The following is a 16,500-nucleotide window of genomic DNA, read 5'->3' as shown; positions in this document are numbered from 1 at the left end:
CCAATGGTACTCCCACACCACAACATCTAACCGGAAATTTTATTGCCAAATCCGCATTTATTCAATTAGTCGAAAGAAGCCAATTTGGGGGGATGCCAAGTGAAGACCCCCACTCTCATATGGAGACTTTTTGCGACTATTGTGATACAATTTCTCAAACCGGTGCAACTCAAGACCAAATTCGATGGGTCTTATTTCATTTTTCTCTAATTGGCACCACGAAACAATGGTTGAAAGGCCTTCATAAGGCTACTCTCGGAATTGATTCTTGGAAAAAGTTGGCTCTAGCTTTCTACAAAAAGTTCTATCCACCGGAAAAGACTAACATGCTAAGAGCTCAAATTACGGGCTTTAAGCAAAGGTATGAAGAATCTTTGTATGAAGCTAGGGAGCGATTCAAGGGAATTTGTCGATCATGTCCTCATCATGGACTTAGCGAGTGGTTCTTGGTACAACAATTTTGGAACGGTCTTTATGAAGATTCAAGGAACATTCTCAACATGGGATCAAATGGAATGTTCACCGAAGTTGATGACAATCAAACTTGGAACAAAATTGAGGAAATGGCGTCCATAACTCACAATATAGTAGACCTCGCAAGGCTACTAGAGGAGGAAAGAATGAAGTGGACTCCATTACTCAATTGGGTGCTCAACTTAGTGCTCACACTGATACCATCAATTTGAAGTTTGAAAAAGCTATGGCTAGACTTGAAGAAGCCTCAAAATCACCAAAGCATCATGCTAATGCCATGACGGCATCTTCATCAATCCCAAGTGGGATATGTGAGAATTGTGGAACTTTGGGACATGACCAAAGTGAATGTAGGGGAACAAATGAACAAGTGAATGCTTTCCAAGCATACAAGAGTGGTACCCCTTATTCAAACTATTACAATGAAAACACCAAATTTCATCCAAATCTCTCATACAAAAGCCAAAATGTTCAAAACCCTCAACCAACATACACCCCACCTCCCATGAGAAACCAAAATCAAAGACCCTTTTACAACCAAAACCAAGGTTACCAAAATCAAACTCCGTACAATCAACAAAATGACCAAGGTTTTGATGTTTAAAAAGCGGTGCTCCAAATGCAAAATAATCAACAAGAGTTTTTCACTCAAATTCAAAAAGATAGTCAAGCAAAGGAAATCACCATCAACAACATTCTAGCTCACACCAAAATGTTGGAAACCCAATTGACTCAACTAGCATCTTCGAGCTCACAAAGACAAAAGGGGCAATTAACACCTCAAAGTAATCCCCCAAGACATGAAACGGTTAGTGCCATTGGTTGGGACACTATGTCTTTCGGTTACTTGTCGTTAGGAGCACCTAGACCAAAACACAATTTATAGCTTCACAAATAACTCTACAATTTGTAAAGAGGCAAGTAAAGGTTGGATCCCAAGGGACGGGAATTGAGATGAGATTTCTATTGTAACTAGCGGTGTCTTAGAGGTGTCACAATTGGGGTTGATGTAGAAGGTCACTAAACTAAATAGCAATGAAAGTAAACAAGCAAGATGAATTAAAAAGGGTTGTAAACAATTGATAAAAGGCACTAGGGTATCATGGGGTCATAGGGGATTCATGGGAATTGATCATACAAACATGTTCTCAAATTATAAGCAAGCAATTATTGTTGTGATGGATCGAGTTGGTTTATATCTTACAATCCTAGGAAAGTTTGGGTCCCGGAGCCGAATCGATTAGATTGTACAACACCTACAAGTCGACTTAATCTTCCCTACTCAACAACATGCATGGTCTAATGAGACTCGAGTTGGTTTATGTATTACAAGTCTCATTGAAAAGATAGGTGATGGGTAAAAAATGCAAGGATTCATAGGCTCGCATTTCATCAAACATAACATGTGCATGAGTTGAGATCACAACAAGCAAGCAAATAAACCATGAAAGCATATTAATTTAAGCATGAATCATTCCCCATGTTGGTTTCCCCTAATTACCCATTAACCCTAGCTATGGAACTACTCACTCATTATCATGTTGAACATGCTAGCAAGGTTGTCAATCATACCAACAATGTGAAACATGATGAATAAATGAAAGTAATTAACAATAATTAAAAAGGGATTAAGAGAATTATACCTACTAATGATTCCAATAATAAAGCAAAGAATAAAAGAAGTACTTGATGCTTGATTAGAAGGTTGTCAATCTCCCAATAATAACCCAAATAATCTTCAATTACCCAAAATAAAGGATGAGCAAAAGAGAGATTAAGGAAATAAAACTTGTATTAAAACTTGATTAATTGTTGATTACAAGATTAAAGAGAGATTTGATTGATATTCACTACACTAAAGATTGCTAAGAAGAACATTCTCTTCTAATTAGACTAATGGGGTATTAATAGTGGGGATTAGGTGTGTGAATTAGGGTTAACTAAGAGCTTAAATGACGATTAAGTCCCTACTTAAGGAAACGCCGGTCTTTTTGGAAGGATGTGCATCTTTCTTTGAAGCTTGAAGAAACGAAATTGGTCTGCCTTGGAATCCGGGCGTCTTTAGCACGGGACGGGCGGATTCTGTGGTCTCTGCCCGGGCGTCTTGAGGTGAAGACGGGCGTCTTCTGGAGCTGCTGTCCGATCATCTTGGGGAGAAGACGCATGGATTGTGGTGGTGGAGGACGGGCGTCTTCTGGGGAAGACGCACGGATTGTTGTGCAGTCTTGTTTTCTTCTTCTTTTCTTCCTTTTTCTTCATAAAATCCTTGGGGATTTCCTCGGGGATGCAAGGATCTTTTCTCATCATTGCCCATCTACTATAGTATGTACAAAGGCCTTCTAATCTTGTCTCTCCTTGATGCTTGGTCATCGAATTCAATAAATTTAGTCTCGGTTTGCCATGAAAATACAAGGTTTGCACTCCTTTCCTACCAAGGGATCAAAACCTCAAAGAATATGCAAAACAAAGAACTACAGACAATAAATGACCCAAATATGGACTAAAAAGCATGGGAACAAGGCTAATTCGGGGACTAAATGTGCTCTAATTATGGTCACATCAAATATCCCCAAACCGAACCTTTGCTCGTCCCGAGTAAAGAGGTGACAAAGACTAGGACCATTATTTAAACTAACCTAATAACATAGCCGATATGAGACAATTAGCGGGTCTCACTCCGCCCCTTCAACTCACAACAAGACAACCATGAGGTAGGATGCCTTCTTGCAAGGCAAGGTGGGTCTTGCCAAAATGGCGACACATCCAAACATTAAGCACACAAAATCAAATAATGGATGCATTTACAAAAGAATAGCCACTTTCCTCATCTAAGTGGCGGAAATTATCTACAAGGGAAGCAATATAAGGGTACACACTCCTTCATAGATGCAATTTCTTTAAACTACTAAGCCTAGAAGGATACCAATAAATCACCTCCAAGTTGTGTCAAGCTAGGGTGCCTTTGTCCTCAATCGTTAAATTCTTTTGTCAAGAGTAGACTCCTATGGTGTTAGAAACACTGGAGGATCGCGGAATTCCTCCTCTTGCCTAGACAAGAAGAAGGGTCGTCCCCTCTCTACCATGCACAAAAATGGATACGATGGATGAAGGGATCAATAGGATTTGAGTTTCACTTTGGGAGTTTGCTTTGTTTTTGTTGTTCCCCCCAATTTCTTGTGGCATATAACATTTGAGAACACTTTCTTGCCATTTCTTTTTGATTTTTGGCATTTCAACACTTGACAACTTTCAACTTTTTGCATTTTCTTTTGAACATTTTCAAAGTCACCCCATATGTAGTGAGGGTGGCTTATATTTGAAGCATAGGAGTTCTATTTTTGCTCCTCTTTTCTTTTGATGCATTTTGCAAACTTTCTTTCACTTTTCATTTCTTGAACTCAAATTGATTTCTTTTTGTGCCCATTCCCTTTTGTCGACAAAAATGTGGTAGAACATGGATGAATGATGGATGCATGGTTTCAAGGGTCACCTTGGAATAAACGGTAGCCAAGGAGTTATCACACCACAAGGTACTCTTGACTAGGCCTTAATCCATGGGTCAAAGGATACTAGCATGACACATCCTAGGATGTTTTACAAGTATTATAACAAGCAAAGTCTTAAGAAGAAAAAACATCTACTAGGGCCTATATACACTTGTCAAGCTTCCCAAGTAGACGGTTTCACAAAATTTTTCTAACATGCAAACTACATGCCATGATGCAACTAACATATAAACATCCTAATGCAAATGATTCTACCAACTAATATGACATATACACTAAATGCAAGTCCTAAGTTCACATTGTTGTACCGCATCAATCAAAATAAAGCCACATAGTCATTAACATAAAGAGGAAAAAGGAGATTGGAAAGATCATACCATGCGGTCTTCAATATTCTCATGTCTCGGATGTGGCGTAGTCGATCAGTGTGAACAAGGATGAAACAAACTTTTTTGGTTTTTGGTTTTTCAAATTTTTATGGTTTTTTCGAAATTTTTCAATTTTTTTGGATTTTTGAATAAAAGTTAAGTTAGAATTCCCCATCCCCACACTAATATGGGCATTGTCCTCAATGGCCAAAATGATGGGAAATCATGCAAGCATGATGCATGAATTCTACACTAAATGCAAGCTACACTAATCTACACTACATGATGCATGGGTTTTTGTTTATGACGGAGAGCGTAATTTAGATTACCTCCCGTTGTATATGCATGTACTTCCCCAAACTGAGTTAGACATTATTTCTAATGTCCTAAGGTTGGGTGTTGTTCATGCACACAAGATGCAATGCATGAAACTAAATTTGTCATTTTGGATTTTCAAAAGTGGGAACAATAAAATAAGAACACCTCAATGGGGCCGAGGTGTTAGTCCTCTATGTTGCTAGGATTACTCCAATCATGATCAAGATAAAGTAAAATAAAACAAAGAAGTAGACAAACCTCAAGAGGGTAGGAGCCTCCAAAGCTTGCTAGTCTTCCATCATATCATCATTATCATCATCTTCCTCAATAGAAGTGGACTCATCACCACTTCCCTCTTCACTTTCTTGTTCACTTTGTTCATCGTCCTCTTCTTCTTCTTCACTAGCCTCTTCATCAATGCTATCAACAACCACATCACCGACAACCTCATCGTCACCATTTTTCGCCACATACTTGTTATCCTTGTTGAAGTTCGGATCAAAGTACTTAGCCAAAAGAGTGACTAGACCTCCATTCACAATAACGGTAGTGCCTTGCTTCCCACAATCAACATTTAGCCATCTATCCACCAAAAGCCTTAGAGAGTTGAAAGGCTTGGTGAATTCCCTTCCAATGTTTGAGGCCGACTCAAGAAGAACAAAATCGAGCTTGGTAAAGTGGTTGGTGTCTTTTCTTGCAATGATGGTATTCCCAATGACCTTATGCCACACTCTAATGCCCGGATGGTGGACTAATAGAGCGCGACTATCATGATAGTTCTCAAATTTCCTTCCGAAAATCGCCTCCCAAAGAGGATCGGGGTCATACTTGCCAACATTCTTGAAATAACTATGTGAATCACTAAGACCCAATGCTTTACCCATTTCCTCAAAGGTGATGCGCCTACTCACATTAGCTAGGCGGAACTCGATGTTTTCCATAATCTCTACCTTTGTAACTTTCAAAGAACTCAAGAATTCTAAGGTAAGGGAGGGGTATGTCAATTCTTTTGTTGCAAACAATTTTCCCAACCCCATGGCTTCAAAGAAGGCTTTAGTTTGCTCAAGGACACCCAACTTTTTCAAGGCATCTTCACAAATAGACTTGGTGGATAGAAAGGATTTTCTAGCATACTTGACAAAAGTTTCCCTATGGGAGTTAGAAGTTAAAATTACCTCCGGATAGTTAGAAAGTTGAGCAATTTCCGGAGTGGTTGAAGTTGTTGCTTCCAAGGGAGGTTGTTGTTGTTGCACTTTCAAGTTTGAGCTAGCTACCACCATAGCCAATGAGGCTTTCTTTGCTTGAAGACTCTTTTGTCTTGTTGAGAGTGCCTTTGCCTTAGGTGCCTTTGTTACTCCTTTTGTCCTTGCCATTGATGCTTGAACCAAGAAAAGGGTGAAAATCTTCAATTTGCAAGTGTACCCAAATCGATTTTAAGATGAAAGCCTTTGCCTTTATAATTTCAAAAATCGACTCAAAGGTTGAAGATTTTGGTGCTTGGTTTGATTTTTGTTGAAAGAGGAGTGATTAATTTTTGTAAAAAGGATGATTTGATTTTGATGAATGTGGTTGAGGATATCTTGTTTTGGTGATGGAGAGGATGAGGGTTTTGAGTTTTGTGGTTTATGGGTAGTGTTTTGAATGAAGGAATGAAGAAATGAATGGGGGATGGGGTTTATAAAAGACCCGAAAAAATTTGAATTGCAGGGGAAGGACGGGCGGTTTTCCTTCGAGACGCCCGGATTCTGTCTGTTCTAGGTTGAGAAATCTCGCCTAAAGACGGGCGTCTTCCAGCAAAGACGCTCGGATTGTTCAGCTGCGGGACGGGCATCTTTCACTGAAGACGGGCGGATTCCTTTCCAGTGATTTTTCTTGTTTTCCGCAGCCAAAAAGACGGGCGTCTTTTCTTGCAGGATGGGCGTCTTTCTGAGGACGGGCATCTTCTATTGCAGGACGCTCGGATTTGTTAACAGTCCCAAAATTTCAAAAATTCAGCTCAGAAGGGCAGGCGGATTTTGATCAAGACGCCCGGGTTGCCTGAAGACGGGCGGATTCTCTTGAAAACGCTCGGATTCTGCCCCTTTTACCCGGATTCAGTTCCATCCGTGTACTTGCATATCCCGTGTCATTTTTCATTCTTCAAATTCCCGTGTTCTTCATTGTGGGGCCACTACTAAGGCATGAATAGCCTAGGCAATTGTTATCCCCCCACTAAGCTAAAGCACTACACATCAATTGAAATCATTAGTCCCTCTCTCACTTCTCTCAAAAATGATAATTATCTTGATCAAGGCATAAAAATCCAAAAATGACAAAAATGCAATATGAGAATTAAAATGCGAGTTAGGGAGTTAGAAATATTTACAAATGGTGGTTTAGGGAGGACTCCACCAAACTCTCATCCTTAGTGAGATGCCATGGGGGCATGTCCAAGGTGTTGTTGATGTTGCTCAACACCTTGAAGAAGTAATCAAAAGCTTGTTCATTATCATGATAAAGATCTTCAATAGATCTTTGCCCTTGTCGTCGGTCTTGATCGATAGCATTACGAATATAGGGATTGAAAATCCCTTCAAACTCATCATCCCAAAGACCACAAACTTCATCTACTTGATCACTAAAGATCTCTTGAGTTGATAGAGACAACTCTCCCACTTTCTTGTCTTGGCCAATGAGGCCATCCTCTTCATTGCTTGACTTTGGTGAGCTTTGCAAGCTCTCTTTGTTACAATTCACTTGCTCTTTGAATGAATCATCTTCAATTTTCTTCTTCCATTGGAGTTCCGACTTCTTCCTATCATCCTTCCGGCTATAATGATCAATCATAAAACATGGTTCATGCAAACGGGGAGCTCTCATGGTCTTGTCAAGACTGAAAGTTATGCTCTCATCTCCCACTTCTAGAGTGAGCTCTCCATGTTTTACATCAATCACCACACCCGCCGTGTGTAAGAAAGGTCTTCCTAGAATAATTGGAATGTTGGAGTCTTCTTCCATGTCAACAATGACAAAGTCCACCGGGATGAAAAATTTCCCAATTCGTACGGGAACATCTTCCTATATTCCTAATGGTATCTTCGTCGATCTATCGGCCATTTGGAGTGTAATATTGGTGCATTTAAGCTCTCCCATCCCCAACCTTTTACTCACCGAGTACGGCATAACACTCACACTAGCCCCTAGATCACATAAGGCTTTGTTGATCGTGGTGTCACCAATGGTACACGGTATTGAGAAGCTTCCCGGATCTTTGAGTTTTGGAGGTGAGCTCCCTTGAAGTATTGCACTACTCACCTTAGTGAAGGCGATAGTCTCAAGCTTACGGATCGACTTCTTCTTTGTGAGGATGTCTTTCATGTATTTCGCATAGGCCGGTACGTGATTGATTAATTCCGTGAAAGGAATTGAGACTTCCAAATTCTTCACAATTTCCATAAATTTTCCAAGTTGGTCATAAAATTTGGGCTTGGCTTCATGACTTGGAAAAGGAAGTCTAATCACAATGGGCTCCTTCTCCTTGACCTTGTCTTCATTTTTATTTGAAATTTCTTCTTTTGATGGTTCTCCATCCTTGGAGTTTTGCACAATTTCTTCTTTATCACTAGCTTCCACAACTTCATCCTCAACTTGCTTCTTCGGTGCTTCATACCTTGTACCACTTCTCAAGTGAATGACACAAACCGTTTCATGTCTTGGGGGATTACTTTGAGGTGGTAATTGCCCCTTTTGACTTTGTGAGCTTGAAGATGCTAGTTGAGTCAATTGGGTTTCCAACATTTTGGTGTGATGTAGGATGTTGTTGATGGTGGTTTCCTTTGCTTGACTATCCTTTTGCATTTGAGTGAAAAACTCTTGTTGATTCTTTTGCATTTGAAGGACCGCTTTTTGAACATCAAAACTTTGGTCATTTTGTTGATTGTATGGAGATTGATTTTGGTAACCTTGGTTTTGGTTGTAAAAGGGTCTTTGATTTTGGTTTCTCATGGGAGGTGGGGTGTATGTTGTTTGAGGGTTTTGAAAATTTTGGCTTTTGTTTGAGATATTTTGATGGAATTTGGTGTTTTCATTGTAATAGTTGGAATAAGGGGTACCACTCTTGTATGCTTGGAAAGCATTCACTTGTTCATTTGTTCCCCTACATTCACTTTGGTCATGTCCCAAAGTTCCACAATTCTCACATATCCCACAAGGGATTGATGAAGATGCCGTCATGGGATTAACATGATGCTTTGGTGATTTTGAGGCTTCTTCAAGTCTAGCCATAGCTTTTTCAAACTTCAAATTGATGGTATCAATGTGAGCACAAAGTTGAGCACCCAATTGAGTAATGGAGTCCACTTCATGCTTTCCTCCTCTAGTAGCCTTGCGTGGTCTACTATATTGTGAGTTATGGACCGCTATTTCCTCAATTTTGTTCCAAGTTTGATTGTCATCAACTTCGGTGAACATTCCATTTGATCCCATGTTGAGAATGTTCCTTGAATCTTCATATAGACCGTTCCAAAATTGTTGTACCAAGAACCACTCGCTAAGTCCATGGTGAGGACATGAGCGACAAATTCTTTTGAACCGCTCCCAAGCTTCAGACAAAGATTCTTCATCCCTTTGCTTAAAACCCGTGATTTGAGCTCTTAGCATGTTAGTCTTTTCCTGTGGATAGAACTTTTTGTAGAAAGCTAGAGCCAACTTCTTCCAAGAATCAATTCCGAGAGTAGCCTTATCAAGGCCTTTCAACCATTGTTTCGCGGTGCCAATTAGAGAAAAGGGAAATAAGACCCATCGAATTTGGTCTTGAGTTACACCGGTTTGAGAAATTGCATCACAATAGTCACAAAAGGTCTCCATATGAGAGTGAGGGTCTTCACTAGGCATCCCCCCAAATTGGCTTCTTTCGACTAATTGGATAAATGCAGATTTGGCAATAAAATTTCCGGTTAGATGTTGTGGTGTGGGAGTACCATTGGGTAGGTTCTCCTCGGTGGGTACGGAATGTGATGAAAACTTAGGTATTGTGGGTTGATTTTGTGTTGGATTTTGTGTTGGGTTCTCCTCACCTTCTCTTGCAAAATGGTTGATGAACTCAATAGTTGGTTGAATATCTACAACCTCACCAATACCTCTCAAATTTCTCCTAGCAAGTCTTCTATTGGTTGTCAAAGTTCTTTCAATTTCACGATCAAAAGGTAACAAATCACCTTGTGACCTTCTAGACATGCAAAATATCAAACAACTCGAAAACAATTAGAACAAACCTTGAGTAGTTTTACTTCCCCAAGGCAAAGAAAGACACAACTAATAACAATATAAGAAAATCTAAATCAAGTTAACACCGTCCCCGGCAACGGCGCCATTTTTGGTCGGGACACTATGTCTTTCGGTTACTTGTCGTTAGGAGCACCTAGACCAAAACACAATTTATAGCTTCACAAACAACTCTACAATTAGTAAAGAGGCAACTAAAGATCGGATCCCAAGGGACGGGAATTGAGATGAGATTTCTATTGTAACTAGCGGTGTCTTAGGGGTGTCACAATTGGGGTTGATGTAGAAGGTCACTAAACTAAATAGCAATGAAAGTAAACAAGCAAGATGAATTAAAAAGGGTTGTAAACAATTGATAAAAGGCACTAGGGTATCATGGGGTCATAGGGGATTCATGGGAATTGATCATACAAACATGTTCTCAAATTATAAGCAAGCAATTATTGTTGTGATGGATCGAGTTGGTTTATATCTTACAATCCTAGGAAAGTTTGGGTCCCGGAGCCGAATCGATTAGATTGTACAACACCTACAAGTCGACTTAATCTTCCCTACTCAACAACATGCATGGTCTAATGAGACTCGAGTTGGTTTATGTCTTACAAGTCTCATTGAAAAGATAGGTGATGGGTAAAAAATGCAAGGATTCATAGGCTCGCATTTCATCAAACATAACATGTGCATGAGTTGAGATCACAACAAGCAAGCAAATAAACCATGAAAGCATATTAATTTAAGCATGAATCATTCCCCATGTTGGTTTCCCCTAATTACCCATTAACCAAAGCTAAGGAACTACTCACTCATTATCATGTTGAACATGCTAGCAAGGTTGTCAATCATACCAACAAAGTGAAACATGATGAATAAATGAAAGTAATTAACAATAATTAAAAAGGGATTAAGAGAATTATACCTACTAATGATTCCAATAATAAAGCAAAGAATAAAAGAAGTACTTGATGCTTGATTGGAAGGTTGTCAATCTCCCAATAATAACCCAAATAATCTTCAATTACCCAAAATAAAGGATGAACAAAAGAGAGATTAAGGAAATAAAACTTGTATTAAAACTTGATTAATTGTTGATTACAAGATTAAAGAGAGATTTAATTGATATTCACTACACTAAAGATTTCTATGAAGAACATGCTCTTCTAATTAGACTAATGGGGTATTTATAGTGGGGATTAGGTGTGTGAATTAGGGTTAACTAAGGGCTTAAATGATGATTAAGTCCCTACTTAAGGAAACGCCGGTCTTTTTGGAAGGATTGGCATCTTTCTTTGAAGCTTGAAGAAACGAAATTGGTCTGCCTTGGAATCCGGGCGTCTTTAGCACGGGACGGGCGGATTCTGTGGTCTCTGCCCGGGCATCTTGAGGGGCGTCTTCTGGAGCTACTGCCCGGGCGTCTTGGGGAGAAGACGCACGGATTGTGGTGGTGGAGGACGGGCGTCTTCTGGGGAAGACGCACGGATTGCTGTGCAGTCTTGTTTTCTTCTTGTTTTCTTCCTTTTTCTTTATAAAATCCTTGGGGATTTCCTCGGGGATGCAAGGATCTTTTCTCATCATTGCCCATCTACTATAGTATGTACAAAGGCCTTCTAATCTTGTCTCTCCTTGATGCTTGGTCATTGAATTCAATCAATTTAGTCTCGTTTTGCCATGAAAATGCAAGGTTTGCACTCCTTTCCTACCAAGGGATCAAAACCTCAAAGAATATGCAAAACAAAGAACTAAAGATAATAAATGACCCAAATATGCACTAAAAAGCATGGGAACAAGGCTACTTCGGGGACTAAATGTGCTTTAATTATGGTCACATCAGCCATTCACTTGAGAAGTGGTACAAGGTATGAAGCACCGAAGAGGCAAGTTGAGGATGAAGTTGTGGAAGTTAGTGACAAAGAAGAAATTGTGCAAAACTCCAAGGATGGAGAACCATCAAAAGAAGAAATTTGAAAGAAAAATGAAGACAAGGTCAAGGAGAAGGAGCCCATTGTGATTAGACTTCTTTTCCGAGTCGTCAAGCCAAGCCCAAATTTGATGACCAACTTGGAAAATTTATGGAATTTGTGAAGAATTTGGAAGTCTCGATTCCTTTCACGGAATTAATCAATCACGTGCCGACCTATGCAAAATACATGAAAGACATCCTCACAAAGAAGAAGTCGATCCGGAAGCTTGAGACTTTCCGCCACTTAGATGAGGAAAGTGGCTATTCTTTTGTAGATGCATCCATTACTTGTTTTGTGTGCTTAATGTTTGGATGTGTCGCCATTTTGGCAAGACCCACCTTGCCTTGCAAGAAGGCATCCTACCTCATGGTTGTCTTGTTGTGAGTTGAAGGGGCGGAGTGAGACCCGCTATTTGTCTCATATCGGCTATGCATGTTATTAGGTTAGTCTAAATAATGGTCCTAGTCTTTGTCACCTCTTTACTCGGGACGAGCAAAGGTTCGGTTTGGGGATATTTGATGTGACCATAATTAGAGCATATTTAGTCCCCGAATTAGACTTGTTCCCATGCTTTTTAGTGCTTATTTGGGTCATTTATTGTCTTTAGTTCTTTGTTTTGCATATTCTTTGAGGTTTTGATCCCTTGGTAGGAAAAGAGTGCAAACCTTGCATTTTCATGGCAGAATGAGGCAAAATTGATTGAATTCAATGACCAAGCATCAAGGAGAGACAAGATTAGAAGGCCTTTGTGTTGGGGCTGGTGTCCTCTACAGTTAGTGCAATAACATTTAAATCTCTAAAAGGATCAAAGGGTATACTTTTGTGTTATTATCAGTTGGTCCACGTTTATCAATAACGGTTGGCTTGCTAGATAAGTTTGACGTTATTGTCATACAGATGGCGGTGATCAACTGGTCCCTAAAAGTCACACCTATAGGATACGTTTGAGAGATGTGACGGTATGAAAATACAGTCATGTTGATGCCGAATATGACTAAGCAGTTAGTCGGAGTTATTGACTGATAATAAGTCAAACGCGATGTTGAGATGTTTTATTTAATACGGATTAAATAATAATGGCTAAAACGAATTAAACGGTTAATTCGTAATTTAAATATAAACGATTATATTTAATTGATGTATATTGAATTAATTATACAATATTGTCATTATCGGACATGTATTATTATATCGACTAATTCATGTTGCTAGACGATATTTTAATAACCGATAACCGATGAAGATTTATAATAAAACCGCGTCATATACATTTAGCGAAAATCGAGTTAGACCACGAGTTAAAAAATAAGGAGAAAGTGGAAAGCCCACTTCCCCCTAAAACCCACGGTTTGGCCGAGCAAACAAAAGAGAGGCTCTCTCTCTTTTGTAACCTAAGCATTTTCATTTGAAAATCAACTAGGGTTTTTTTTTAGAGCATTTTTTCTCTGAAAAACCTAGATCTCACATCTAGCAAAACTCACAACAATTCTCTCAATATTGCAAGGCAATTAGAGAATACATTCTAGCAAAAGGGCATAGTCTCAGACGGTCTTGGGTGCAACGATTAGGAGGAAATCTACGTTGATTTCTATCTTAGGCCGAATTCTCAAGGACCCGAGGTTAATTCTTATGCCTTATCGTTTTCTCTATTGTTTTTCGTTTATGACATTTTATCACATGTAAAATTTGCGTTATAGTCCTATATTTTAAGGGTTTTATACGGATATTACCCCACAAGTGGTATCAGAGCGAGGCCACGTAAATTTTTCTTTGTGATTTTCATCAAACGAATTTGATTCGATAAATTTGTGCATAGAAAACCGTGCGGCCTGTTTTTTTTATTTGTCTCGGCAGAAATTTTTTTTTTTTGGGGTCACGGCTGTTTTTCTATTTTTTTGCATTGGAAACCGTGCCTAGTTTACACGGTTGTGGTTGTTGTTGTTTTGTTTCTTGAAAACCGTGACAAACATTTACCGTCTGATCAGACGATGTTTTGTTTTCAATCGTTCTTTGCATATTGTTATTTTAAACGATAATCATAGCAATATGTTAAAGTATCATCAATTGTAAATTCATTTCTATACGGATTAGGTGAAATTGCAATTGATTTTTATCAAATCGATATTGTTTTGGTTTGTTGATGCTCACGTTTTTGAGCCGCTGAAAAAAAAAAAAAATTTTTTTTTTTGCCCTTTCTTGCTCTCGGCAATTAGCTGATAAGAAAAAAAAAAAAAAAATTTACTGTTCACGGTCCAACCGTGAAGAAACAAAAAAAAAAATTTTTATGTTTCAATTTTTTTTCGGCCATGATTTATGCATAATACGGATTTTATGCATTCGCTTGATAGTGAAACGGTTCACTCACGTACCATATAGTTATTTTAAAGTGAATTTAAAGTAACGGATTGTAATGAATTAAAACTAAGTTGATGGGATCTTCCTCGTATAAACAAAAATTGAGAACAGTCTTTATAGGTCAAACTCCAATGAATCCCTTCTTCGTCGGTAGGCATAATATGACCCCTTCTACGTCGGGTAAGTTGGAACTGATTGACCTATTTTATCTCAACACTATGGTCACTCGTACGATCCTGTGATTATGGTGGACTATAGATAGGATTTACGGAAATCTATCGACCAAGAGTTCTAACGATAGAACTAGCTAAACAGTTGGCTTATCAATTTACGGAAATTGAGTCTTGGGATCACTTGTATTATTCTTGAGGGAGATCAATTATGCAAGTGCAATGAGTCTACACGATTAAAATGAATTTTAAATAGACTTAAATCACCTCGATGAGTTGCTTATTTCGTTTTGTTTTTCCTTTCTTTTTCAGTGTAGATCACGATCACTTAAACTGCTAATAACAAAATGGCTGGCCGTGCTGACGACCCAATGCCAAGTGCCACATTGGACCGTGAGTCATGGCTTCGGATCTTCATGAATCGATGAATCATCAACTCGATCAAGAATGATGGATCAAACTTCGCGGACCGGGAGGCGGCATTACGGAATCTTTGCCGCAGTGACGGAAGCTCAAATTCGACAGAGCCCATCCCGTCAAACCCAGGTCCCACGGCTGGAGCTAACGAGATCGCCAAGTATAACGATTTCGTCATGGAAGTGGGTGCGATTAAAAACGTACTCATTTTTGCAATGGAATCCAATTTGCAGAAACGCTTCATAGCCCAAGGTGCAAACAAGATTTTCACCACGCTCACCAAGGAATTCTCGAAAGCACCGAGAATCGTGACCTACGAGCATACCACTCGCTTCTTTGATGCGAGACTCCAGAAGGGCCAACCGGTTAGCCCACACATTCTCAGCATGATTGAGAATGTCGAGAGACTGGAGGCGCTTGATTGTAAAATCAGCGAGAACATCGTGATTGACCGCATGCTTCATTCACTCCACGATGGTTTTGCGCTCTTTAGAGCGAATTACTATATGAATGATTTGAAGAAAAGTCCTCATGAACTACACTCCCTACTCGTACAGACCGAGAAGGATATGAAGTTCAATGGGAGCTTGAAACAGGATGTTCTCGTTGTGTCAAACAAGGGCAAGGGTAAGGGCAAAGCTCAGGCAGACCTAGCGGTAGGTAAACCGAAGTTTAAGAAGTCGGGATCAGGTAAGAGTGGGCCTGGTAAGGCAAGCAACTCATCAGGCGCGACAAAGAGCAAGACCGAAAACATGGAATGCCATCACTGCCACAAGACTGGGCATTGGAGGCGTACATGTCATGTTTACCATGAGGACATAAAAGCAGGTCGCGTTAAACCTGTTGGTATGTCTTCTTCCTCTTCTACTTTTATTCATATGATTGAGATTAACCACGCAAGTTACGGAACTTGGGTACTAGATACTGGTTGTGGTTCTCATCTGTGTAATCATGTGCGGGGGCTCAAAACATCGAACCCCTCGTAAAGGGTGAGGTGGACCTGCGTGTCGGGAATGGAGCACGAGTGGCTGCCGTCTCGAGGGGAACATACGTGATCCAGCTTCCTAGCGGATTTGAGTTATTTTTATATAACTGCTATTATGTACCCAGTCTTTCTAAAAACATTATTTCAGTTTCTGCACTTGACAAACTTGGTTTTTCATTTGTAATAGAGAATAATTCTTGCATTTTCTCATTACACGATATGATTTATGGCAAGGCGGTCTCCATGAACGGAATTTATGTTTTAGATCAGACCACCGAAATATTACACGTAATGAATAAGAAGTTAAAGGTTGGTGACAAAGATCAAACATACCTATGGCACTGCCGTATGGGACACATTAATGAGAAACGCGTAAAACAGCTCATAAAGAATGGAGCTATCTCGGCCTTTGATTTTCAATCATTTAGCACGTGTGAATCATGTCTCATTGGTAAGATGACTCGAATTTCCTTCAAAGGTGTTGGAATGCGCGCTGCTGACCTATTAGGTCTCATACATACGGATGTGTGTGGACCTATGTCAATCACCGCACGAGAAGGCTATAGGTATTTCATCACTTTCACGGATGATTTAAGTAGATATGGCTATGTCTACTTAATGAAGCACAAAAGTGAATCCTTTGAGAAATTCAAGGAATACCAGAATCGGGTACGTAACCTCTGGGTA

The 16,500-nt window shown here is 39.5% G+C and overlaps 2 non-coding genes across 2 annotated transcripts; one reads left to right on the top strand and one right to left on the bottom strand.

Annotated features, from left to right (window-relative positions):
- Window positions 1-326: 326 nt before the first annotated feature.
- LOC141624663 (small nucleolar RNA R71) lies at window positions 327-433 on the bottom strand. The gene has a single exon (XR_012534468.1). It is a non-coding gene; the product is annotated as a small nucleolar RNA R71 (small nucleolar RNA).
- Window positions 434-9,197: 8,764 nt separating this feature from the next.
- LOC141624620 (small nucleolar RNA R71) lies at window positions 9,198-9,304 on the top strand. Its single transcript, XR_012534426.1, has one exon. It is a non-coding gene; the product is annotated as a small nucleolar RNA R71 (small nucleolar RNA).
- Window positions 9,305-16,500: the final 7,196 nt, after the last annotated feature.

This window comes from Silene latifolia, chromosome X (genome assembly GCF_048544455.1).
Source record: "Silene latifolia isolate original U9 population chromosome X, ASM4854445v1, whole genome shotgun sequence".
NCBI lineage: Eukaryota > Viridiplantae > Streptophyta > Magnoliopsida > Caryophyllales > Caryophyllaceae > Silene > Silene latifolia.
Note: the sequence above shows the minus strand (reverse complement) of the source record. Positions and strands in the feature narration are given on the sequence as shown.